The sequence below is a fragment of the Bactrocera dorsalis genome, chromosome 1 (genome assembly GCF_023373825.1).
Source record: "Bactrocera dorsalis isolate Fly_Bdor chromosome 1, ASM2337382v1, whole genome shotgun sequence".
Lineage (NCBI taxonomy): Eukaryota > Metazoa > Arthropoda > Insecta > Diptera > Tephritidae > Bactrocera > Bactrocera dorsalis.
Genome location: NC_064303.1, coordinates 90,303,113 through 90,331,048, shown reverse-complemented (window position 1 = coordinate 90,331,048; position 27,936 = coordinate 90,303,113).

Genomic DNA, 27,936 nt, shown 5'->3' with positions numbered 1-27,936 from the left:
CTGCGTTTGCCACTTTATTAAAATTCAGCTTATACCTTAGCATCCTATGCATTTCCCAATACTATCTCTCGAAGTGCACTAATATGAGAGTAAGTTCAATACAAAGTCGGTTTTTGGAATCAAAGTGAGAAGTTGATTTCGGTCCTCCATTCGAATAGTGAAACTAAGGCGCACAGAAAGTTTTCTTGCTGACGTTACGTCCATTCATTGCTCTAAAAAAATAGCTTTGACAATCCTAGATGGTACGAGTATGTGATGTGCTAGCGTTAAAAGCGTATAAGGCTTCTTCTTTGCGAAGCATCAGCTGGTTTGGCATATTTGGCAAGTCCATGTGGAGTCGAAGTCCGTTTGATAATAGCAATACAATTAATTACTCTTACTTTTAATTTTATTTGAATGTTTGTTGTTTCTTAGTCTTCTTTCCCGAAACGACCGAGTTTCCTCTTTGAACCATTCATACAAGTAATAAGTATGAGTTAATTTTTAAAAACCATTTTAATACTTACTTAAATTAATGAGGTTATTGGAGGGTTTGGTCTCCCGCTCTAAAGAGAAACTACTGTTTTAGTTAGGCCCAATGAGCCACTCAACTTTTTCGGCTTATGGAATAAGGATACCAGTAGTCTAACTACAATGGTATCATACTCAACTTTGTTAAATAACTCGGGCTAAATTGGCAATAAGATAGAGTAAAAGGGATCCATAATGAATTTGAGACACCGTTTTCATTCCCCAGTGAAGGCGAATTGATGATACTGGGATCCACAGTTCCAATGGTAAACTTTACAACAATGGATCAAAGGTTGGAACAAAAGGTTGATCGGGCTTCCATACGCAGATGTTTGCTTCATACAAAATTACTACAAGTCAGTCTTTTAAGCCGAAATAGTTTGCATAACAGAAAGTACCAAGTGGGTTTCTGCTCTGAACAGCAAGTTCATAAACCTTCTAGTGCATAGCCAAGCGGCAATTAAAGCTATCCGTAGTGCCTATACTATACCTCACTGCGTAACGTTATCCAAGCAGGAAAAAAAACTAGTCTTTAAGTAGGTAACTCGAATAGGGTACCCAGTCATACAGGAAAAAGGCAGACGAGTTGGCCGCTCAAGGGCAGCTGTGAACATAATTCCCCTAAGCTGCACCAGGTCATTCAGATCCTTCAAGGGTTGTTTTAAGCAGTGAACGTTAGAGGAACACATCAGGTCTTAAAATACAATCAATGAATTCGACGGAATGCAGTGCATGCGCGGAGGACAATATTACGCGCGAAGATTATATTTTTTAGAATGCTCAGTCATCAGCCGGATGAGGCGGAATATTACATACGGCTCCTAATGCTACAACTTAAGAGACATCAGTTATTTTTACCAAACCCACTGAGTAGCTGGGTAAGGTTAACCATCCGGCAGCACAATGGGCCAATAATAGTTCAAGTTCGGTCGCCTGCGGTCTGGCACTTCTGTGTCTCCCTTTCAACGAATCAGCTCACGAGCAGGTGAATAGTGAGTTCGTGACTGGAATCAAACAGAAAAAAACATAATTTGCGCCCGATATTGTTTAATTCTAGTATAGTGGCGCCTCTCTGTCTCATGGAATGCTCATTGGTTTACTTGTGCTCTCTAGCATTCATTGTAATACTTTAAAAATTTCTTCAAAGATTCTGCAAAACACAGTGTACTTCGAGCCCATTTAACCGCACCGGATCGTATGCCAGCAATTTACTTACGCACGCGTGAAATGCTACGCTGCCAGCACACGGAGTAACCGAGGCTATCCAGGCGAAAAACTAAAGTCAACACATTTTCCAGCTTTTCGTGTAACGGCCAGCTAGCCGTTGTAGCGGCCACGTCCGGGGCGGAGATGTGCATGGAATTTGTTTACATTGCAATTTTGACAAGCCGCTGTAGTGACCAAAGCCATGAATGGCAATGAATGCTTAATGCACACACGGTCCACATGTTTGTGTTTATGGCTGTGTGCGTGTGTGTAGACGTGCCACAATGCCACAGCAACAATAAGACAAACAACCGCAACAACACAACCATCATTTGCATGCCACCGGTGCAATTGGCTGTTTTCGGTTTTGTTATTTTTCGGTGCAACAGCGCTTGTGGGTTGCGATTTGTTGACTTTGGCCGGCATGTTGCTCCATCTCCAGCAATGCATGCTGTTATTGGTGTTGATGTTATTGCTGTTATTGATGATTTTGATGATTTTGCTATTGCTGCTGCAAGTTGATCTCTTATGAAGCGCAACAGAGCTATTTAATGCTGGCAACTCTGCAATTGTTTTGATTTGCTATGCATGTTTGTGGTTCGGTTGTATCGGTTACTGTTATTGGCCGTAAAATATTTTCGAAACGTAGGATATTGCAATGAATATGGGAAATACTCGCAAATTATGTAGAATTCATAATTCCGGTAGTAATATTTACCGTTCCTTGAACAGGGTATGTTAAGCTTCGGAATGAAATGTTGGCAATCCAATTAAATACATATATTCTTATATAAATGATCAGCATGAGGAGCTGAGCAAGCTGAGCATACAAACTGATTGATCACAATCAAGTGTTTGTGTGGAAAGCATCTTTATTTTGCGAAATATCTTCAAGAAATTGCCACTTCGCTGACAACTTTCCAGTTCTCACTGGACTGACATATGAGCGCCGTAAAATTTTCAACTTAAAACTCCCACCGATTGTAGTTTTAAGTTTTTCCGAGGGCAATAAAAAAATACATGCTCAAAGTCTTCAAAACATTCTGAACATGTCGGACAATTCGGACTAATGTCGTACTAGAATCTGTACAGGTAGCTTCTAACGTCCCCATATCCACTTAGTATTGGGGTTGAGTGCAAGTCCAGGTCCCCATGTCTTCTGTCTATCCACGAATGGATGTCCGGTAACAGTCTGTGGGTCAACCGCTTGCCACCACTGCTATCATATTGTTAAGCTTTTGAAACTTTCTTCTCCTTGGGCTCTTATAGACTGTAAACTACTTCTTGATTCAAGCTTTTGCACATTTTCGATGCCCTGAACTCGCTCGTCATTGTGGGTGAATAGCCCTGGAAAAAACTACGCTCGCGGAGAAACTAATGAATGTAACGGGTGATTTTTTTGAGGTTAGGATTTTCATGCATTAGTATTTGACAGATCACGTGGGATTTCAGACATGGTGTCAAAGAGAAAGATGCTCAGTATGCTTTGACATTTCATCATGAATAGACTTACTAACGAGCAACGCTTGCAAATCATTGAATTTTATTACCAAAATCAGTGTTCGGTTCGAAATGTGTTTTATCGACAAATTTTGTTCAGCGATGAGGCTCATTTCTGGTTGAATGGCTACGTAAATAAGCAAAATTGCCGCATTTGGGGTGAAGAGCAACCAGAAGCCGTTCAAGAACTGCCCATGCATCCCGAAAAATGCACTGTTTGGTGTGGTTTGTACGCTGGTGGAATCATTGGACCGTATTTTTTCAAAGATGCTGTTGGACGCAACGTTACGGTGAATGGCGATCGCTATCGTTCGATGCTAACAAACTTTTTGTTGCCAAAAATGGAAGAACTGAACTTGGTTGACATGTGGTTTCAACAAGATGGCGCTACATGCCACACAGCTCGCGATTCTATGGCCATTTTGAGGGAAAACTTCGGACAACAATTCATCTCAAGAAATGGACCCGTAAGTTGGCCACCAAGATCATGCGATTTAACGCCTTTAGACTATTTTTTGTGGGGCTACGTCAAGTCTAAAGTCTACAGAAATAAGCCAGCAACTATTCCAGCTTTGGAAGACAACATTTCCGAAGAAATTCGGGCTATTCCGGCCGAAATGCTCGAAAAAGTTGCCCAAAATTGGACTTTCCGAATGGACCACCTAAGACGCAGCCGCGGTCAACATTTAAATGAAATTATCTTCAAAAGTCAATGTCATGAACCAATCTAACGTTTCAAATAAAGAACCGATGAGATTTTGCAAATTTTATGCGTTTTTTTTAAAAAAAAGTTATCAAGCTCTTAAAAAATCACCCTTTACAACGAGCACCTCACCAGAACATCTGTGGTGTACTATAAGCCCCATTAACTGTGGCACTCAATCTTGTTCTGCATAGAGCACCTATGGAAGTATCTAATGCCGCGAATGTTGCTTTCAGACTCAGAAATGCTGACTATTTTAAAGACAGTCAGGCGGATACTCTGAAATACTCGCCCTTTTTGATTTCAGTCCGAAACTCTGAGTAGACAAAACCCGCTGGAGGTCTGGCGAAGTAGCATATTATCGGGAACTATTTACGACTCTTGTTTCAGACTACTCAACCTATGCAACATCTTCCAAGTGGAAGTGACTGCCAATAAGGAAGCTGTAGATCTCCAATTGATCTCGTTCATCGTACTCTTTAGGCTAGAAATGAAATGTCTAGACCGACTATCTGTGATTACTTCGTGATTAGACTAGTTTGGGTGCCTAGTTATAGATGGATTACAGGAAACGGCATGGCTGTTGAACTTACTAAGTCAAGTACTTCAGTCTCACAAGCTGCAAAATGGCAATGAATAAGAAAAACTTTTTTCTTTAATATTCCACCTTGGAGAGATTAAGTATCTCATACTTCCAGACCTTCAGGAGTGTTAACGGAAACATAAGGAAATACCTACGCAAAATTTGTGATTGGTTCAAAGCAGCTTTGTCGAGTTTTACACCAATTAGAGCAAGTGTGAATAGCAGTCCAAATGAGATCCTCCATTTTGAGAGTTCAGCCATTAAAACTAACTTAACCTAACCTTAGCCGGTAGAAGGTTTAGGGTTTAATCCATCTGCAGAAGTTATGTTTTTTGGCCACACACTTACTCAGTCTTAAAATGTCCAGGTGGGATCTTCTAAAACGGGATCATTTTGAATTTGTGATTCCAGGTAATACAAACGGCTCTCAATCCAACTCAACTACGAGGTTTCTACGTACACCACCGCTGCGTGAGCACATCTTTCTTCGTCATGTCTGCATCGTTTCTAACTGTGGTTAATTTCGTTACGAGGAGAGCAGGGTTCACCAAACACAGCGTTCTCCAACCAATGTCGTGCTCACAAAGTTCGCGCACTCTAGTTCGTGTATTAGACAATGCCGTCGAAGTGGAACAAGGCTGTTGGTGACTGTGAAAAATGTGTCACCCATTACACAGCCCTGGCGCTTCACCTCTGGCATTTCGCTAAATTGCATCATTCGAGTGCTTCATTTGTTTGCTAATTGTGCTGTTACTTAAATCCACTGCCGTGGCCCATTGAACAGTGAGTGGTACTGCGTATAACGGAGACAAATTGCCCTTGCTGACTAACTGTCTGACGTATGTAGGTTTTATGTGCGAAATGCGACAATGGAAGCGAGAAAGTTTTGTACGACTTTATAAATGGGACTGACCATCATTTGCAGTAAAGTGAAACGGTCAAGGAAGAATAAGAAGTAGCAAATTTGTATCAATTGGCTTTTTATATTGTTTTTGAAAAATGTTTGTATGTGTCGCTATGTGAAAATCTTCAGGAGAATCCAGAATTCAGTTCTAGAACTTTATTTCTATCTCTTTCTCTCTCTCTTATTTTCTCTTACTCAAGTCTTTATATCTACTCCAAATGAAAATTCAAAATTAAGCAGCTTCCTTGGGAAAGTGTTAAAATAATTCAAAATAATGGCCAAGTTAGGAAATTAGCATAAAAGCTATAACTATAAAGCCCCAAAAATGCTGTCATTAGAGTTCCCGTGGGTCCAACGTCACGCATAATCATACACTCGTTAGCTGAAACCCATTTGCTGCAGAAATCAACAGGGAAGTTATAATATTTGGTGGTGGAGGTTGTAAAAGTCTATGACTGTGCTAATGTTGGCGCGAAATTGTTATTCTAATTACCATCATTACCACCCATAATCTTATTTCTCGCAGGTAATGATGTGTTGAAATATGTATAGGATGTTGTGCGCCTAACGGTAGTGTCTAATGGAATAGCATGAGTAATTAAGTGTTAGTCGATAGGTTTTCTTAGAGGCAGAAGAAAAAGTAATAGGTTTATTCTTCTTTATCGTCTGTTTTTTTGGTCAAGAGTATATTCGGTAGCCGAGAAGCCATCGAAGTGAGTTATTCAAATTTGGCGAAGATCTGAAAAATAACATGTATAATTTTCGCTGAGAATGTTGACTGTATGGTGGAGAACTGATCTTATGAACTCTAGTGATTTCCAAAACTCGACTCGTTCCTACAACTATTTGGAATCGATAAAGGAAGCTAAATTTATTTCCCTGAAAACAGTCCGAGAAATTTTGGCCTACCAAATGTGGCTCCAAACAGCCGAACAAAATACTTGTATACCTTTTGCAAACAAAATTTTCTTCAGATTTTCCCCATCAGCTTAATATGAAGAAAACCTCAGCCAAAAGTCATCGCATTTTGGTGGAAGTTTATGGTGAACATGCTGAACGAATGGACCAAAAGCGATTTATACGATTTGAAATTTTATTTTTCGACTTAAAAGACAAAGAATGTCCTACGTGTCTACAAAAGAAACTGGGAGCATAACTCGATGAAGATTGTTGCCAAAAAGAGGTCACTGAATTCACTCAAGCAGCAATTTTCAAACGTGTGAAGGCAACCGGCAACCATTCAAATTCACGGCAGAGCCAATACAATATAATGCTCAGTATTATGAAAGATCAGAATGTCATGTTGTATTATGAGACGCTTAAACCGGGAGCGATCTTTAATAGCGACCGCTTTTGACAGCCATGCACTAAGTGAGTGATTGCCGTAAAATGTCCGGATTTTTCGACTAGATATGAGGCAATAATTTTTCGTCATGACTACACTCGGCTTCATAACGCAATATCGGTTAAAAAACTGTCTAGAAAACAACTTATAGACCAGGGTTTGTCCCTTCTGATTATTTTTTATTATCTTGGGAAAAAAGTCGTTTGTCAAAATTGATCTGTAGTTTCTCATTATCTTTGGAAAAATTTTCTTTTTGGCAATATAGATATAAGTTGCTTTTTCGACGATCGAGATAACGCATCGGGTGTTTTGCGGAGACAATTTCATTTTCAGCCTAGTTCAATAGTTTATTTGAAATTTTCTAGTCTGCGAAGATGTTTTGCTTATAGATTGGTTAATCCTCTTTTAAAATATAAAACAATAGGTATTCAGCGCGTATAGCATTTTAAACCTGTCAGATAATTTAGATAGGAAAATTCATCGGCACGAAGGTGTAATAAATTTACTTTGTTGACAAATTGATAGTTTAGATGTGAATTTCACTCCTAAAAATCGTAATATTACTCTTTAAGATCTTCTCTTTTTCTTTCCTAATAAATTGGTACAGAAGCCTCGATGATATAAACGTTCCTTGAGATTGTTCTCGTAGTGTTCGATTATATACATAGATTGTGTTCATGATTACTGGGGCCGTAGCCGATATGAATGAATAATGGATCAAATAGAACGAAGGATAAACTAATTTTGGAACGACGAGAGCATAGTTAATTAATATGTATAGTCGAACCTATTTTCGAGTCAGACTATTTCTTCGAATAGACTCAGATGTAGTAATAACAGTGAAGTACTGATGTACTAGCTGATAATGACAGTGTTTAACTGGTCTTTGGAAGAAGATGAGATAAAAATATCTCGAACCTTTCTTCTCGGATGTCAGAGCAAAGCAAAAGCACCTCGGGTAATATATAGTAGGCATCCAGGTGATATAGAAAAAATCGTCACAGAAGTTTTTCATTTAGCTTCAGAAATGGCTGAATGAACTGTCTAATTATGATCCCTCTGCCACTCTGAGAAATTAGCCGTTTAACCTTACGTTCGTCGTTTTTTATTCATCATACCTCCTTTCAAGGGTGATAAACTGATTATAACGGTCCTCCAGCTTTTCAGCGATTTGTCTTTTGCTTCAAAATAGGCCTCATTTTTGCCGATAACCTCTTCATACGACAAAGATTTCAACCCGGCGAGAATTCTTTTGAGATCTGAGAACAGGAAATTGTCGCTGGAGAACACTGAATACGGATGCAATCCCAATTAATGGATTTTGATTTATTGAGTTTTTCCTTACTTCCAAGCGGGTTCATCATATGCAGTCCACTTGGATGACTGTTAATTGGAATTTAGACTGATTTGGTGGAGTTATAATTCATCATTGTCACATATCGACCCTAAAACTCGGATTTATTACGCTTGAAGTTCTCCAGGAAGTGGTCCAAATCATTAACTCGTCGTTGTTTGTTTGTGCTTATACCCAAATTTTCGTGAATTGTTTGGAGTGCTAAATATCGAACCACTTAAATTTGCTGTTATCCATTACATTGATGATTTAAAATTATTTTGTGAACTTTTATGATGTTTTCGTCGACAACAACCCCTTTTGGGCATCCGCATACCAATCTTTGGTAACCCGTTTTCCTGAGGCCATGGCTGAAAACTCGTCATCTGTCCAAATTTTTGCTTCAACTGTATTTTATCACTTTAAAACAGCGTTGTCCACGGCCTATGCGCACAATAGCGCACGGACAGTGCCAGACACCTCACACCATCATGAACTGTATTCAACTTCGTAGGCAAGCAAAGCAAAATTTTGCGATCAGTTGACGCTAGAATAACCAACACAAGCATAACGTGCACACAGTCACATTGGACAACACTGCTTTAAAACGATGAATGGACTTAATTATAGTAGCGTTATTTATGTGTCAGGCTGGAGACTTTTCAATTGAGATATATGCTATAAAGTTCCGTTATCCGTATTCTGACAATTGGCTAGTTTTTTGGGAGAGGAAGAGGATGAGTGCAAAAATTAAAATCGATATCTCAGAAACTGAAGGACTAGAGACATATATACGTACAGACGGACATGACTAAATCCGTTCAGTTCATATGCTGCTCATTTAAATTTATTTTTTTGTAGAGTCCCGAGTTTTCCTTCGAGGTGTTACAAACTCCTTGGAAGATTTAGTATATAAGCAGCGTGTAAAAAGCGAAAAATAAAGAAGCAGGAAGTTCGGCCCAAATATTCAAGATATATAAAATTACCAATCCGCTAACATAGAACAAAGAAAAGCTTATTATAAATATATACTGTATATCTAAGCAGCGTCCAACTGCGCCACACGACGAAATTGATTTGCTGTTCATGTATTTTTCCCATTAATTTCTATAATGAGATATTATTTCTCCACGTCTTGACGTCAACGCGTTAAATTAAAATGCCGAAAAATGAGAAGTTGCCATGTTTCATATTAATCTTGTTTTCATCGGTATTATTTTCTGTTTTATGTGTTTCTTTTCGTTTTTCGCCGTATATTTATTTATAGTGAATTGCTTATTTTGTTTCATGCTCATTATCGTAGTCCTGGCAATGACAGCGCTGAGAAATAATTTAGCCTCCGGTCAACGTGGCGACTATCCGAACACCCCCGACCACCACTCGACTACCAGCCAGGCGCTAGGCATCACGGCTCGTCGCCGTCACCGTCACCGTCGCCATTATTTCGATTTGGCTTTGTGTTCATTCTCCTGTTGACTTTATTTATGTCGAGCATAATTTGATACCACCAACGCCCATCTCATTAGTCGCTACTGGCGCATATTTGAAATTAAAATGTCTATTACACACAGTTAATGGTGGCCTGAAAAGTCGAGAAGCGCAGAAGCGTCTGAGTAGAAAATGTGGAATAACGCTAAACGGAAACAATTAAGCTAAAAATAATAGTGTGGGCTATGAGAAGCAAATTAAAAAAAGTATCTGTTTCTAAGAAATACAGTATATTAAATAATAATCGACCATTCCCTTGATAAATGCAAATAAGTGCTTGTTATTTATATTCGATAATTTATCGCGAACAGAACGCCCATCGTGTTGGGAGAGTTTCTGAAAATTGGACATATTGATTTTCTGTGCCTCTCAGTGTTTAAATAAGTGAATATCTGTAAACAAGTGTAGCCACGTGGAGGTCTTCCTCTGCTCCCTCGGCGAGTACTGCGTCGAATACTCTCTGAGCTGGAGTGTTTTTATCCATTCGAATAAACTGCTGATAACTCTAAACTATATATGTTGTACTTATATTTAGTACTATACTTCAACCGATATACAGTATACAGTACCATAAGGTTTGCAAAAATATGTATGAAAGACTAAAAAACATAAGTATTAAAGGTCTTACCTTCAGCACACCTTCTTGAAAATTATTTATAATCTGGATGTCTGGAGCGCTGCCGACTCTAATCAGCTACTCAACTCTGCCAAGAGTGAAAACTTAAACGGAAGAATTTATGTTTGATTCATTCCTCATACATTACCATCAGATTACATCAAGTGTGTGTGTGCTGTGCTCTCTTTTTGTAAACTTAATGCACTACTTCCAATCAAAAATTTGCTTCAAGCTTCGAAAAGTCGTTTCTTAACAGTTTGGGTGCTTGCTGTTTAAACTTGGAATATTGCTTATGAAATGTTTTCCGGTATCTCCTTGTTGACAGTTTGGCCGGTCAGAAAGAATTCGGAGTGCACTATACCTCTATAATCGAAGAAAACGGGTAACATAACCTGGATTTTTGACCTGCTATGAAGATAGCTCTAAGACTCAGAAATAATATGTTTCATGACATCAGGTTTAACGGGACGCTGTTTTTTGAAAAAATTGGGTGATTTTGGATCAATCATGCTTTTACTTTTCTTAGGCTCAAATTCTGAATAATTTTACCAAAAACAAAAACTTACTTACAACAAACAATTTTCTAACATTCTGAACGTTCCGGCACCAGAAATTTGATTCCACACAACTAATCGTAAAACTCGCCGAATGCTCTTTATGTACTACAGAAAGATAAGCATATACTAAGCTTTTTCCTCTTCTTTACTGGTGTAGAAAACGCTTACGTGGTTATAACCGAGTTAAAAACAGCGCGCCAGTCGTGTCTTCTTTTTAGCAAGGTGGCGCCAATTGGAGAATCCAAGAGTGCCGGGTCCATCTGCACCTAGTCTCTCCAACGGAGTGAAGGTCTTCCTCTTTGTGTACTAAGCACTGATGATTATTTTGATGTGACATTTGGGACAGTTATCACTGGCAGTCATAGCAATCTAGATAAAAAACGTCGGCGAATGAGATTTCGTGTGAAATTTAAATCTAAAAGTCTTACTATTTTTTGCCCACAGTATCATACCCATAGCACTACAGCCATTCTAAAAGAACCTGTGTTATTTTAGTACACCTATTCTGAATCATTTATACACTGAAGCTGGCTTTGTCGTAACCGCCGATATCGGGCAATCAATAGAAGTTAATTCTTTTTATGGAAACTTACGTTTTCCGTCATAAACACCAATTTTTTACCATAATATACAGTTAGTTACACATGATTTAGAATTTTTTTTCGAGACCCATGAAACTTCATTGCTTTACTAAAAAGTAATTAACCAACGAAACAGTTGAAAGAAATCGATATTGATTGGTGTTAACTTATTATATCCGCCAGCAAGTGAATGAGTTAGAGTTGGCGAGTGCCGGTTTCAGGAAGACGACGTCTTATATTAAAAGCAGTGATATTGTTTGAATACCCGCATCTTCAGATTTGGCTCCCCTTCTTTGTATTTTGTGATGTTATTTGGAAAAGAAAATAGTACGCCAGCAATCCAACGATCATTAACGATCTAAATTCAAATATTGGTGCCAAAATCAGACTATAGCCGCCAAAATGAACAGCTTTGAACAATATTGACATGCAATACACTTGATTGATATTTTACTCAAAAAAAGGGTTAAAATATATTGTAAATTAGTCAAATCAAATTAACATATCTTCAATGTAAATGACGGATGTGGCAGCAGATCCTTCCAGAAGTACATATATATATAATATTAATTTTATTTTTCTCGTGTTTCAAATACTGGAAATAAGCCCAGCTCAGCACTGTTTCCACTATACTTCTCGTGAATAGTGCGTGCATTTCACTTCAAATGTCACTTTCAACGTAAAAAAAATCTCATTTGATTGCTTGCAATATACTTTTATTTATTTATTATTTATTGCTTATTTATTTAACTGTTCATAAACGCAAATTTAGCGGGTATTCCATTCATTACTTTCATTATTCATCGATATCGAATCAATGCATGCGCGAGCAAACGTTAATGCAGTCGCAATGAAAAGTAAACAAACAATAACAACAACAACACCAATTAAAAAAGGAAAACGGCAACAACAAAAAATAACAAAGACACAACGAAAAACAAGAAAAAAAAGTAAACTTCGCTTGCCTTAAAGCTATACCACAAACACCAAAGATTAAACACCAGAATTAATTTTGATTGCTCAGTTTGTATGGCAGCTATATGCTATCGTGGACCGATTTAAATCATTTCTTCGTAGATAATACTTCTACCTTAAATATGAATACATGCTACATTTCATGAAGATTTAATGTCAAATACAAAAGTTTTTCGTAAAAAAATATGATTTTTATAGTTTACTTTGTATGAGAACTATATGCTATAGCGATATAGCAATCTTAAACAAAGATCTGTGATGAATTTCATGAACATGTTTTGTCAAATAAAAAAATGTTACATACTAAAATTTGATTTTTATAGTTCAGTTTGTATGGCAGCTACATGTTATAGTCATCCGATCTGATTAATTTTTTCGGAGATTGGATTGCTGGCTTAAAAAATAATCTGTGCCAAATTTTGTGAAAATATATTGTCAAATAAAAAAGTTTTCCTTACAAGTACATGTTTTTGATCGTTCAGTTTGTATGTAAGCTATACGCTATAGTGATCCGATTTGAATAAATTCTTTGGAGATTAAATAGTTGCCTTAAAAAAGAATCTGTGCCAAATTTCGTGATGATAGCTCGTGAGAAACAAAAGTTGTCCATACAAGCATTTGATACCGATAGTTCAAATTGTACGGCAGCTATACGCTATAGTGTTCCGATCTGAACAGTTTCTTCGGAGATCGCACCGATGCCTTAGACAATAATCCATGCCAAGTTTCGCAAACTTAACATATCCTGTTCAGGGTATAACAGCAATAACAAAGCCATACGACAACAATAGCAACAACACACAGGGCAAGCCAACAAATAAAATAATTGGCTCAGTGTTGATTGTTATTCAGTTTACTTATTTAAAATTTATTAATCAGTTTTTATTATCATACCCTTGCAACAAATACGCACGAAAACACACACGCCTGTTAGTATGTATGTATGTGTGTGCGTGTGTGGCATGATTGCACGCCATTATTAACCAATTAAAAATTAATGGCAGTGCGTAATTAAATAAATTAATTATGACCGAATGTAGCCAACAAACGCAGCGGGTGATGCCACTGACAACAATCATAATAATAATAATAGTAATAATAATGAAAACAACAACAACAATAACAACGGCAAATAATAATAATTTCTATGTTGCAGCATCAACAGCGAGCAGCAATCATGCAATAGTTGCAAATCGACTCCAATCCAATGACAGCCGCGCTTTCTAGCAGTCATTCTGTCAGCACAAATGCGCCGCGCCAGCGACGAGGGTGTTGCGGGGTGCGGCTGGCGGTAGTGTGCGTTCAATTTTGCTGTCATTTGCAACTTTTGCCACAATTGCAACGCACTGCGCAGCGCTTCATTACGCGACAATTAGAGTGCGCTTGCTTTCAGCTGCCACAAAGGCTGCCGCAACGTTAGTTGCATTGTTGTTATTGTATTTCTGCGTATGGTATATTGAATATCACATTTCAATTTTAAAGTTGCATTAAAATATGCATTTTTTCACAACAAATAACGCTTAACTCGGTTATCATTCGTTGTTTGTTTTTATGCCGCCGCATTTGGGTGCGTTAATGTGGTGCTTGTGGCAGCAGCAGCGGCGGGTGTGGCAACAGTGGCACGCTTGTCGCCATTGTCAGCATTGTGAGTTCATTTTTGCATTGAAATAAAATCACACAATGCTGTAATTGTCAATCGCATACAAGCAGGTCCGCGCAAACAATATGTCATATTTTACATTGAAAACGCACACTAATTGCACACACACACAAACACACGTATATACAATTTTTTTATGTATTTGTGTGTTTGCTTTCAATAAATACTTAATAATACCGCTGCGGTGAAAAAAAAGCTGGATAAATGAGTTTGTTTTCCAATTTAATTTGCAAGAAAAGTGCGGCATATTCCAGCGGCCACAACAATGGCACAATGCGTGATTATATATATTCTATTAAAGCGCAAAAAATGTGTAAGCTTATACTGCAAACTTTTGAAAAAACGGCATTTTTGTACGCTAAATTAACCCTTAGTTGGCCAAACAAAAAATGCTTACGCGCCGTTCACACTTTTGTTTGAGAACTTACGCTTGAGCGCTTTTCAGTGAAGATTTTATGAAAATTAATGAAAATTTTGAAGCAAAGAAAGAACATTGTTTAAGGTGTCTATGCGTGGGAAAACTGAGAGTGTGAAATGTAATGGGATGTTTACAAAAATGGAAATCCAACACAGTATATCAAGAGTGTAAAATGTACAATAAATGAAAGTTATACAGATAAACCTGAATCACTGTGAGGCTGCGCAGGAGCTGCTTAGACAGACAGTTTTTGAAGCGAAGATGAACATGCGAACAGTAAAAAAACTTAGACAACGCAAAATGGGTCTCCACGCAAGCCGCTATTAAGAAAGGCCTACTTCACACAGCCAGGTTCTGCGAAATTAATTTTTATTTGTACAGGAAATCCTAACAACCACGAAGAACTGGGTAAAAGGCGATTTTTATGCATGGGATTTGAAAAAGAGAAAGATCAAGGCTTTGCATTGCTCCAAGCGGTGCTATTAAGCACTGGAAATGAGAACACTTCCGAAAAAATGGTAGTTGCTCCGTGAATGACATTGTCAGCAGTCCGTTTAGCCATTATAATGGAGATCGCAAAATCTAGGAGTGGAAAAACACGTACATCAAGAACGTACAGAAAAGAGGATGGAAAGCCGCAACTCTTGACGAAGATCTCTTCCGGCTTATGCTGGATGACTATCTTACAAATGTAGAAAATACGGAAAGACAGGGGGAGATATTGGCGATGCATGTCAGCAAAGCATGCGACGTTGCAATGTTCAGAAAAAAATAGGGCACTAACTCTTATCTAATCTACTCTAATCTTAATCTTCATACTCGTAGAATAATAAAATCGACAGCCTGTTAACTGATTGCAACAAAGCCATTCGATTTTACCAGAGAAAATGGAAAACACCAGAATACGCCAACCTGCACTTCACGATCCCTTGATTGGGAAAGCGCAGCTGCCTCGCTGGTTAATGTCTTCGTAAGACACTCGAATAATAATTAGCGGTCTGAAGAACAACCAAACTACGTCAATGGATTGTTGGGTGAGCCATTCCAACACGGCGGTGAAGGACTGATAAGGAACATGCATCAGCTTCTTTGCAGAATATGGTCGGACGAAAGCATGGCCGACGTTAGGAATCTAAGTTTGCTCTGCCCAATGTACAAAAAGACCACACATATGCCCTAACTGCCTTGGGATAAGCCTCCTCAACATCGTCCACAAGGTTTTATCGAGGGTACGGTGTGAAAGATTTAAGCCCACCACAAACTGAATGGACCTTATCAGTGTGGCTTCAGGCCTAGAAAATCAACAACTGACCAGATATTTACCATGCGCCAATTCATGAAAAAGCCCCGACATTCAACACAGAATAAATCTTATTTAATAATGAAAGCCGGATCTCAAGAAGGGCAATGGTGTTGCGAATAATATGCTCAGTACTCCGGTTGCTTGATTAAATACTAAAAAATTCTGAAAAAAATAACATCACAGCTTGACAGAACTCACCCGTGATCTGGAAAGAAAAGGCTATTGAAAAAACTACCTCTTCTTGGTTCAACTCCTACGGACAATGTAAGAATGGATGAAATCGGATGATAACCCCGCTCACTCCCTATATAAACCATTTACGATGTGATAAACCAATAAATAAACGCCAAACCTAAACCAGAGGCATTTAGTGGAGCCGGGTCCATATAACACAATTTTCACTTCCATCTAAAAATGTAGAATATCACTTGGACACCTAACCTTAAGCCAGCCTACATTCTATAGTAAGAACACCTACCAATGCGGCGAGATAATCCTTGCTAAGAGCAAGAAGTTCAAAGAAACTTGCATGCAAGGTCAGTACATCTACTGCTTTTGTGACCGATTCGTCGTTCGACAATCTCCCAGGCTCGCCACTCTTCTCCCTTTTCATTCTCTGTGGTTGCGGAGGCCCCTAAGGACCACTTATTTGAAGCCATAGCTGCTGGCAACTTTTGCGTCGCTGGGTTGATCGATCGACTCCTTATTTTACCAACAATTGTCGGTAGATAGTTCATCAGTTTTCACAAGCCTGATCACCCTCTAGTCGTAAGTTAGGAAATACAGCTTGCTGTATTTGGACTGACTAACCTATTATGATTATACTCGACTTTAAAAGAATGACTGAAAACATAATGATAGAGAAAAATTGCATTCTAAAGCAAAACGAATTATTGTTATGAAATAAGAAAAGTTTTAGTTCTTCCATCCAAACCTAATGAAGCTTTCTTTTGAAATTATAGTTGGAAATAATTCTTATTCTATTCAGTGTTTGTAGTCAGAACAAAATAAAGAAGAAGTATGGAAAGAGAGAATGCTTCAGTGTGCCTTGTGTTTTCTTAAAATCTTAAATTGATAGCTAGATAGATTTTTAAATTTAATTTTTAATATATTTTTATTTTATGGGGCTTACCAAGGAATGCGGCTTCCAGTGTTTCCACGTATAAAAGCAATTTGTTTCGCAACTCTGTACTTATTTTACTCACTTTATTTTATGCATATATAGTATACACACATATTTGGAAGCATAAACTTCGCAAGTAACATGAAAACTGCTCAGCACAACAACAAATAACGGATATTTATATTGGGCGATGCCATTTTTATATTTTCCAGAAATAAATTTTTAATATAGTAATTTTTCTTCATTGAAGTCACGACTATTCTAAATTTAAAGGGTGATTTTTTAAGAGCTTGATAACTTTTTTAAAAAAAAAAACGCATAAAATTTGCAAAATCTCATCGGTTCTTTATTTGAAACGTTAGATTGGTTCATGACATTTACTTTTTGAAGATAATTTCATTTAAATGTTGACCGCGGCTGCGTCTTAGGTGGTCCATTCGGAAAGTCCAATTTTGGGCAACTTTTTCGAGCATTTCGGCCGGAATAGCCCGAATTTCTTCGGAAATGTTGTCTTCCAAAGCTGGAATAGTTGCTGGCTTATTTCTGTAGACTTTAGACTTGACGTAGCCCCACAAAAAATAGTCTAAAGGCGTTAAATCGCATGATCTTGGTGGCCAACTTACGGGTCCATTTCTTGAGATGAATTGTTGTCCGAGTTTTCCCTCAAAATGGCCATAGAATCGCGAGCTGTGTGGCATGTAGCGCCATCTTGTTGAAACCACATGTCAACCAAGTTCAGTTCTTCCATTTTTGGCAACAAAAAGTTTGTTAGCATCGAACGATAGCGATCGCCATTCACCGTAACGTTGCGTCCAACAGCATCTTTGAAAAAATACGGTCCAATGATTCCACAGCGTACAAACCACACCAAACAGTGCATTTTTCGGGATGCATGGGCAGTTCTTGAACGGCTTCTGGTTGCTCTTCACCCCAAATGCGGCAATTTTGCTTATTTACGTAGCCATTCAACCAGAAATGAGCCTCATCGCTGAACAAAACACGCGCGCGAAACACATTTCGAACCGAACACTGATTTTGGTAATAAAATTCAATGATTTGCAAGCGTTGCTCGTTAGTAAGTCTATTCATGATGAAATGTCAAAGCATACTGAGCATCTTTCTCTTTGACACCATGTCTGAAATCCCACGTGATCTGTCAAATACTAATGCATGAAAATCCTAACCTCAAAAAAATCACCCGTTAGAATGTTCTTTATTGTTGTTGTTTTTTTGCTGAATATTTCGGGAGTATAGAAAACGAGGCATTAACTATGGGTAATTTTTGTTATTATTTATGTTAGTGTGTTTATTTTATATGAATATGCATTTTCCAAAATTTATTACCTTCTCGTACATACACTCTCTTCTATTTCATAAGTGGAACCGAGCAAGTTTCCAATTTCGTTCGACTAATTATGCAGGCCCAGCCTGGCTTTGCTTATGCTCGGAAAGCCAAACGAAAAATACAATCTATTCATAGTTTTTTGTTTTTGCTTTAGTTTAAATTTATAACTCTCCCTCTCTCCACTTGCCGGTGCCATCTTTCTTTCGTTGCTGATATAACTTAATTTCGTGCGATGTTCGTTGTATGGCCAGGGCAATAAAATACACTTTCAGCACATAAATTACATATTTTGCTTTTTGCACACTACTGTACACGCCACTCGCCAACAGTGTCTTGCTAAAAAATTGAATTCTCTAGAGATAAATTGTAATTCGTTTTAAATTTTATTACGCTTATAAATACAAGAGTTTATAGCCAATACGGTGGCCAATCGACGGCCCCGGGGTGAAGGGTCACATGTGAACGAGCAGCAATAGACGGATAGTAGAAGCAATGCAATGAAAGGGGACATGAGAATAGGTACACACATACATAATATATATGTTTGTAATGAAGTATGCATGATTTCACGTGCGTATGTGTGTGTATGGGAGCTTATTGTCACAACAAACATCAACAAGCAATAAGCAATGCAAGTGCGCACTCACACGCATACACAACCACATGCATTTCCGTGTATCGGTAGCATTGTTGAGTGTTAATATCCTTAGGAGTGTGTGTACATACACATATACAATGCTGCAAGTTGCCGTAGCCAATATAAATACCAACAGTCCCATACCAGCAGTCGATCGGTTACTTGACAGTCGTCCTTGTTGTCTTTGTTTTGCTTCAATTTATTTAATACAATTCACTTGCCATAAATTACAAGCACACACACACACACTTATACGCGTACCTACATGCATAAATATGCGCACATTACTACGTGTGGACCAATACAAGCAGGCTAATATGCAGTGGCGGTGAGAAAAATTGCACTGCAATTCAATTTTGTCTAAAGGAACTTAAAACTTAATAAATAAAACCTAAAAATTAAAACTTAAAATTTGAAAACTTAAAACTTAAACTTAACCTTGAACTTAAGCTTAAACCTAAACTGAAACTTAAACTTAAATTTAAACTTAAACTTAAACTTAACCTTAAACTTAAACATAAACTTAAACTTAAACTTAAACTTAAACTTAAACTTAAACTTAAACTTAAAACTTAAAACTTACAACTTACAACTTACAACTTACAACTTACAACTTACAACTTACAACTTACAACTTACAACTTAAAACTTAAAACGTAAAACGTAAAACGTAAAACGTAAAACGTAAAACTTAAAACTTAAAGCTTAAAACTTAAAACTTAAAACTTAAAACTTAAAATCTAGAACTTAAGACTTGAGGCTTGAAACTTAAACTTAAATGTGAAAACTTGTATTTGCTCTCCAATCCCATAATGGTACTTTGCCTATTATCTAATATACTCGTAAAGATCGTAGAGGTTCAAACTTGTTTCACTTCCTATTGAGGAATTACAAAGAGTGCTGCCAAAGGACAATATCATTAGATCACCCAAATGATGAAAACCCCAAAAAGAACGTTTTGATAATTTTGGTTCTAAAGCTATTGGTATGTAAGTTCAAGACTCTTGGACGAATATTTCAGTATTAAAGTATCCGAACCGCAACCGTTATTTTTTAAAAAACCGGACCTACGTAACCGGGGAACGAATGCAAGTTTGTTTCCGTCCAAAGGTTTTCACTTCATCACTGTGTAATTCTCTAAAACCATTTTAAGAATACTTCATTAGTGTTAGCATTAATTTTGCAACAACAACAACCGTAGTTTTAAACAAAAAACTTGTTGCAAAATAATAAATTGGACAGAGAATAGAGTGGTTGCCTCACGACGGATCTTCGCTTTTAGGAGGTTCATTGTGAAACCACCGAGAAGGAAATCAACTCACTATATTATGTCCTCTCTGAACAACCCTATGTGTCTGATGATTCATCAGTACAAAAATTTCAATCTGTTTAACCTCCGTTAGATCGTCAATAAACCTTCGATCGATTCTTTCCTTATACAAAATCTTGCATTCGCATAGTAGATGTTTTATACTCTCTTGATCTTCTACCACCAGACAGCTTCCATACTAGTCTTATATGGTCTTATGGTCTGTGATCTGTTAGCACTACTACTTTTGTCATTCCTTTTGAGTTGTAATAGTCGGCATGTGCGAGAGCGAGAGAGTTAGAGATTGATTCCATTGAAAGTCAACAATATTTATTTTGTAGTTCGTCGACTAAATATCTGCAAGTAGCCAGAGGCATATAATTTCTCGCTTTTCCAGAGTCGTGCCTGTTCTGGAATACCACTAAGGATCCACTAAGGAATTCTTTTACTATCTTTGATAAAACCAGAAAAGACTTTAGTCATATCAAAGTATCTTAGCTATCTGTGTTTATAAATATATTTCTTAATCTGAGCTCACCCTTTCTCAGAACAAAAAGATTTGCTTGAATTACTGTGATCTCCGCTTGGAGATCTTGCAGTGATCTGGTAGGCGGAAGGTGATTTTGGTATCTAGAGTAGCAGAAAACACCCCAACTCCTAGTCAATTATCTAGACCTATCTAGTTTGGATCTATCCGTATAGATGCTGACCCTCTGCACCTCATTGGCTAAATATCTTAGAATGTGCTTTACTATAGGCGAATATCAGGAAGGATTTCTTAAGTCTGTGGATTGTAAATGTGAAATAAGATTTAGTGCCTGACTTGACATTGTTCTAACAGCACCACTGATGAATATATTCACCCTACCAGCTCTTTGCATGCTTTCCATACTCCGTATGTATTCCTTTTACATTATTGGCCACCATACCAATGTAGCATATCTCATAATCGGACTTACAACTGATAGTCCTTCTGGATAGAGCGGTTGAGTTACTCAAGGCGTTAGTCCCATTTGGTCTTCGGCATTCTGTTTCAGATGTAAAGTGATATAGGCGCTTTCTTTACCCGAGTGTCTAAGTTTGGTTTCCACGAAAGCTTCCTGTCTAGAGTTAGTCTCAAGTAGCTTGCCTTATCTAATGTTGCTAATCTGGAACATTTTTTTAGATCTAACAATATTTTATTCATTTTTAAGATCTGGCGAAGTATAGATGACACACCTCCTTGAGAAGAACCACTTTGGACAGATCTCCACATCGTTGCAATTATCGACCTGATGCCATGAGCAGCTGTTTAATAAATTTCCCGAGCGGTTCAGCTTAAATCTTAAAGGCGCTCAATGTGGCCTTAGTCTCGATAGTATATCAAGGAAGGCTAGGATAATTCCCTCCTATTTTTTTATTTTAGATTTTCATACGCATCATCCAATACTTAAACAAACTGCAAATATTTTGCACGCTACTCCACCCAAGTATTTACCGATACTTGCTTGCCGGCGTGTGAGCAACGGCATAGCGGCACTTATCGCATCCTCAATGTGAATGCGTTCTACACATGAGTAGGGGACTGCTGCCGTTGCTGCTGCAACCGACGAGACACACATTCGTATTGTGACGCATCATTCTGTGCCACTCCGAGCGTGTCATTTGTAACAAATTCGCAGCAAAGCAAATAAATTGGCATAAAAAAACCATAAAAAGCTCCGAACGCAACACAACATACAAACACACACAGATACACACGTACAAGCAGACAGACATTTGCACATATTGGCAACGCCGCGGCCGCATGGATGCTTCGCTTTCTAATGTGTAATTCAGTACTGTAAATAATGTGCATCAATTTTCAGCTCAATATGCTACGAGCAAAGAATATCGAATGCCGAGCATGAGCTGCCTGCACTGTCCATGCATGTGTGTGTGTGTGTGGCGCAGTGTCATTCATAGGAATTTGAAATCTTTTATTGTTTTTCACCACGCACAAATACACACATAAGCATATAAACTAACAGCAGATAACGGTACACAAACCCGCACATATACACATATCTTCGGCTCCGCACCAGCATACGCAGCAACCGTTATTTGTGCTGCTCTCTCTCGGTATTGGTATTGGTAATGTTATTGCTGTGCGCTTGCAGTGACATTTTTTGCCCGGCGCTTAGCAAACAAATAAATAAAAGCTCGGGAAAAAAGCACCAAAAATCAAACAATACTCAAACAATACGCTTGACATGTCAGCAGTGGCATCCACTGCCGTTTAGGTTTTGACGACGCAGTCGTAACGAGCAGTTTCCTCGATGATACTTCGTCGTCGTCGTCGTCAGAGTCGTGCCGCTCGGGGAAGCTTAGATAGCAAATATTTGTCGTTGTTGTTGCGTTGTTTGGTTTTTGTGCTGTAGCACCGCACTTTTCCGTTTCCGTTTGTTTTGACATTTTATTTGTATTGGTTTTCTGGTTGTTTGTTGTGTGCTCATGGAGTTGCGCGGTCTACATGAGACCCAACAAATGGCTCAACAGTCACTGCGGCAGATATTTGTCACAGTTATTGATGAATATACATATATTGGCAACTCATATATGTAAATAAATGTATGTGTATGAATCCATTGGCATCTAGTAGTTACTTTTTCCCGGAAACTACTTATATGCAGTTGTCGTATCTTTGATTACCACTTAAATATATTGATGTATATATGTAAGGTCTAGTAAAATCCATTATTTTTGCATTAAATTGAAGATTCATAATCGAAGGAAAAGTCCTCTTTTGAGACCAATTTTTCACCAGCAAAATCGTCCAACATAGACTGGAAATGGTAGTAATCACTTTTTGGCCGGTCTGAACTATAAGATGGATGCATAGGAATTTTCGAAGCACGCTCATTAGCCTTCTGGCAAGTCACTATCTACATATGTATGTCAACACACGCTGAAGGACCTTTTTCACGCTAGTAAATACGAGGTATGACAATTAAGTAATGAGACTGATTCCATAAAAACCGTATATTTGAAAATTATTCTACAACTCTGCCATCCCCTTCAAAGTAGTCCCCTTGGGCAGCTATAAAGCGATTCCAGCGCGTTTTCCATGCTACGTAACATTTCTGGAATGCTTCGACCGGGATGTTCGCGAGTACCCTCGTCACGGCCGCCTGGATGTCCGTAATCGACTCAAAATGGGTTCCTTTGTCCACCGATTGTGTTTTAGGAACCAAAAACGGTGACATGTCGGGTGAATAAGGCGGCGATCCCTTTGGAGGAAATACTTGGACACGCTGAGGGCGGTGTGGCACGGTGCGTTGTCGTGATGAAAAATCCAGTTACGAGCGATGTCTGGGCGCACACTGTTGACTCGTTTTCGCCATCTTTCGAGTACTTGGCAATAGTAGACTTTATTTACAGCTTACCCCGGTGGAACGAATTCTTTGTGGACGATTCCACGGCTATCAAAAAAGGCAATAATCATCGTTTTCACCTTCGACTTGCTCATGCGATCTTTTTTCGGGTGGGGGACGCGCGGAGACAACCATTGTGAGCTTTGGTGTTTGGTTTACGCCTAAGAGCACTATGACCATACACTCTAACAATTTTAGCGTACGTTTCCGAAGCTGTTTCGCCTAATCTGGCACAAAATTTTATCGCGACGCGTTGCTCTTGATTTCGTTTTTCCGTTTTCGTGACGAGTACTACAAACACACGTCTACTCAACTTGACGCAGCAGGCGAACTAAACAAGCTAGAGCGATGGTACATATATCAGTGGAGAGATGCCGGAAAAAGAGAAAGGGAATTCAAGGTCACGGGTTTACCACAAGCGCGGCAATATAATCGGTCTCATTACTTAATTGTCAAATCTCGTAAATTTGAAATTCACAGCTGCAGCGTGGTATGTATATTCAAGGTGCGAGATAAAATGCTCGGAAAAAGTTTTCTTCAATAAATGAATTGTTTCGTTGGCTTGTGGTCATTTTATTGAAACCAAAGGTCGTCTAAATCCAAATCCGCCAATTCAGGCACGAAAAAGCCGTAACCATGGTTCTTTAGCGTTTCCCATGGACAGTAATATTAATTCATTTTTGAAAAAATGGACCCATCAATCCCTCTGCACACCAAACAGTGACTTTTTGAGGATGTAACGGCGGCTCAATAATGCCAAATATTCCAAACATTACAATTTTATTTATTAACAAATCCATTCAACCAAGAAGTTAGTTTCATCGCTGAACAAAATATTCTTAAAAAGCCAGGATCAATGGTCATTTCGCTTTGACCCATTCAGCGAACGAGCGATTCATTTGATGCTCGTCTGGCTTTACTTCTTGCGAGAGTTCAATTTTGTAACGCAAGCTAAGACCCTTCCACAAATTCTCTCTAAAAATGAATGGGCACAGCTTTAAGTATTGCGCGCGATGGCAGATGGACTAATTCTTTTTGAATACTCTGATGGAGCGAGACCGATCCATAGTTGTTTGAACTACCAACTCTGCTGAGCGATTAAGTCGACTGATTCATCTCGCGAATCTTAGCATAATTTTGAAAATAAATTTGTAGAATTTACAAACGTTGTTCCGGAGTCTACCCATCATAAAATGGCAAACGATACTGCGTATAAGTCAAGTAACAAATGCCCAGTAGGCCAACTCAGAAAGTAGTGCCTCCTTGAAAGTCACACGTCTACATGTGGTATTATTTATAATCCGATACCGATACAATTGGATAGATCAAAATCTGATTTTGTGGTATGGGACATGAGGAGGTTTTGGCCCAAAAAAAAAAAAAATTACACCAAATCACAGAAACTTCTATATAACGTTTACACTTGAATATTGTGCTAATTTTAAATATAGGAAGTGGAAGAAAGGAGGTACATACATATATCACAGGCTGATCGATATTGTGCTATATTTTATCAGATGCGACAGCACAACAACTAAGCGAATTAGGCCTCATGAAATACCACAATAAAAAGGGTCACTTTTAATCTTTGCCTTGTTCGACAATTGTCTAAGGTAATCTTAAAATTTGAAACCTTAATCCCACCGGATATCAATTTTGCTCCAAGATAAAGAAAAATATACTACAATTAGGCATAATAATGTCCCTATGATCAAGACGGAAAGCTTCATACTATTTATCGCTAACATAGATCTTACTGGCATCATTCCAACGATCGGAAGGATCAGTGAAAGCCATATTGAAATTTGTTTAATCATTTGGGTCAAAGAAAGTGTCCAAAATCACTAAATTTTTTCGAAAAACAGTGTCGCATTAACGCCTGTAAAACAACGCTTTCCGACTACTCGAATGTCATAAAACAAATTATTACTGGCGATAAGCCTTAGATCTATGCTTACGTTCCGGAAGCAGATGATCAATCGGCAGAATATCGTGAAAAGGTGAGCCAAAGTCACATCAAGTCAGGTCAAAAATCAAGCTATGTTGCCAGTTTTCTTCGATTATCGCGGTGTTTGGCACTTCAAATTCCTTCCGACCAGCCAAACTACCAACAAGGGATATGATTTGAGTGTTATGCGTCGTTTGCGCGAAGCTATTCGTAAAAAGAGGCCGGAATTATGGACCGGCATCTCTTGGTTTTTGCACCGCCGAATGCTGCATTGATTCTTCGTGAGTTTTTCGTAAAATTTTCAACTGATATCGTGCCGCAACTACCATATTCGCCTGACTTAGCTCCATGTGACTTCTGGCCATTCAGCAAACTCAAACGACCGCTCCAGAGAAACCGATTTTTTTCAATAGAAGACATTAAACGTTCATTAAATGCTATTCCACAATTTACTTTGAGAATTTTTCGAAGATGTGAGAAAACGTTGACATAAGTGTATTGTTGCCAAGGGGGCTTACTTTGAAGGGGACGACATAGCTTTTGAAGAATAAATTAAGAATATAAAATTATGAAAAAAATCGTACTATAATTTCCTCAAAGTACTACGTGCGTTTGAATCGCATCGTTTATTATTATACTCTACTATACGGTTTATTCTTCATTTAAATCTAAAATGCGAATCTGAAAATACCGTTACGTCGTTAGTATTCAAACACCTCTTTATGCTTTATGCGCATATTAATTTCTTTTGATAAGTTCATCTTTTTTATAGCACACCGTGGCATACTCATTGGTTTATTATAGAAAATGTCACATTTAAAATTTTATTTCAGGATTTCCTTGTTGTAGGTGTGTTTTAGGATCCTAACCTACAAATCTCATTTTTATGCCCGTTAAATTTTATGTCCAATCATAAAAGCAATTCAAGCATTAAAGGGTACATAAATGTGACAAATAAAACAAACTGGCACACAAGCGCTTTCTGCACTCGTATTTGCACACATGCATATGCATGTACATATGTGTGTACTTATGTAATCATGCAGTCATATGTATTTATAAATTTAATGTAAAAAGTGGCCCAGTAGGAATTTTGTGAAGAAAGACATTGATGATGTGAGAGAAAATACAAATTTCACTTTAGCTTATTTCTGAGGGATTACCTTGGATTTAAATTATTCAAAACTTGTTTATTATATAAAAATGGATTTGAAATAGATTTAATTTAAAAAACTATTTATTGTACAAAGCATTTTTTCACAAATGATGACTAGTGTTTCTTATTTGATATTTTCTAGGCTAAAGAGAAGCGTTTTGGATGCTACATGATCTGCTAGCATCCAGAGATACGAAATATGTCAAGTTCGAAAAAATCGTAGTCTTGAGACTGTATTCAAACTGTGAAGAGATGAAAATTTGTTCTGAGCAGTATGCATCAGTTTGGTACAGAATTTGTAAGTACTTGGCGGCTGGAATCAAGTGCATACTAAAGCATTGGAAAAGGGTTAAGTTCATCAAACTGCCATATTGTAAGTATTATTTTATTTATATTATAATTATAAACTATTTTTTCTTTATTTGGATATGTACATATGTATATATATAGCACCTCTCTTGTAATCCCTTTTATGTAAGTAAAATTTTCCCTTCCAAATTTCCTGCTGGGCTGCTTTACATAGCCGCTGAAACCACGCGTGTAAATGAAACCATAAAACAGATGTTGCCACTAACCACCTCCGCAAAATAGCCGCTTCTATACATCAGCTTCAATTTGCAGAACCATATGTGGCACCTGCCTGCTTCTAGTTACTTTCTCGTAATTGTTGAAATACAGGGTGAATTTAGTGGTACTTGAGATTTTTGTAACTTCGTCGTCATATTTGGACCCAGATTTAGAGTTTATTAATATTTTTTTTTATGAAAATAATAATTTTATAAGAATAACCCCATTTTTTTATAACTTTACATAGAGTTGTTTTCTATGAGGCAAATAGACCTCGACAGGGATGTTACTTACTTCAGTGAAGATCTATAATTAACCTTAGCCTAAAAAGAGGGTATACTAACTGGTCACTATATGGTGGCAACACAAGCCCGCAGGATGAGGCTGACAGATCGAAAAGACTGCAGGAAATGTCTAGAGCAGGGCACCAGATTAACTTAACCTAACATAAAAAGCAGTAGTTCCGATGAGCCTACTTCAGTTAAGAGGTCTTAAGAAAGTCAATGATGATCAAATCTAATAAAGAAATCTGCAAAGCTTTTATTTTTGTTCGAGATCCGTTGATAAGATTGTCGTTTCCGTTCTTTTCAAGGCGTCTTTCTTGAGAAAACTTTAGTACTTTTGCTTCAATTCTTCCAACTTTCCATTTTCTACTGCAAACAATAGATATTATCGGTCCCTAAGAAACGCATTGTATCTTTGCTATATTCTTTATGCGAACCTTGAAGTTTTTTGTTCCATTGTTTGCCCTTTTTGTAAATATTAGCTATCTTTGAT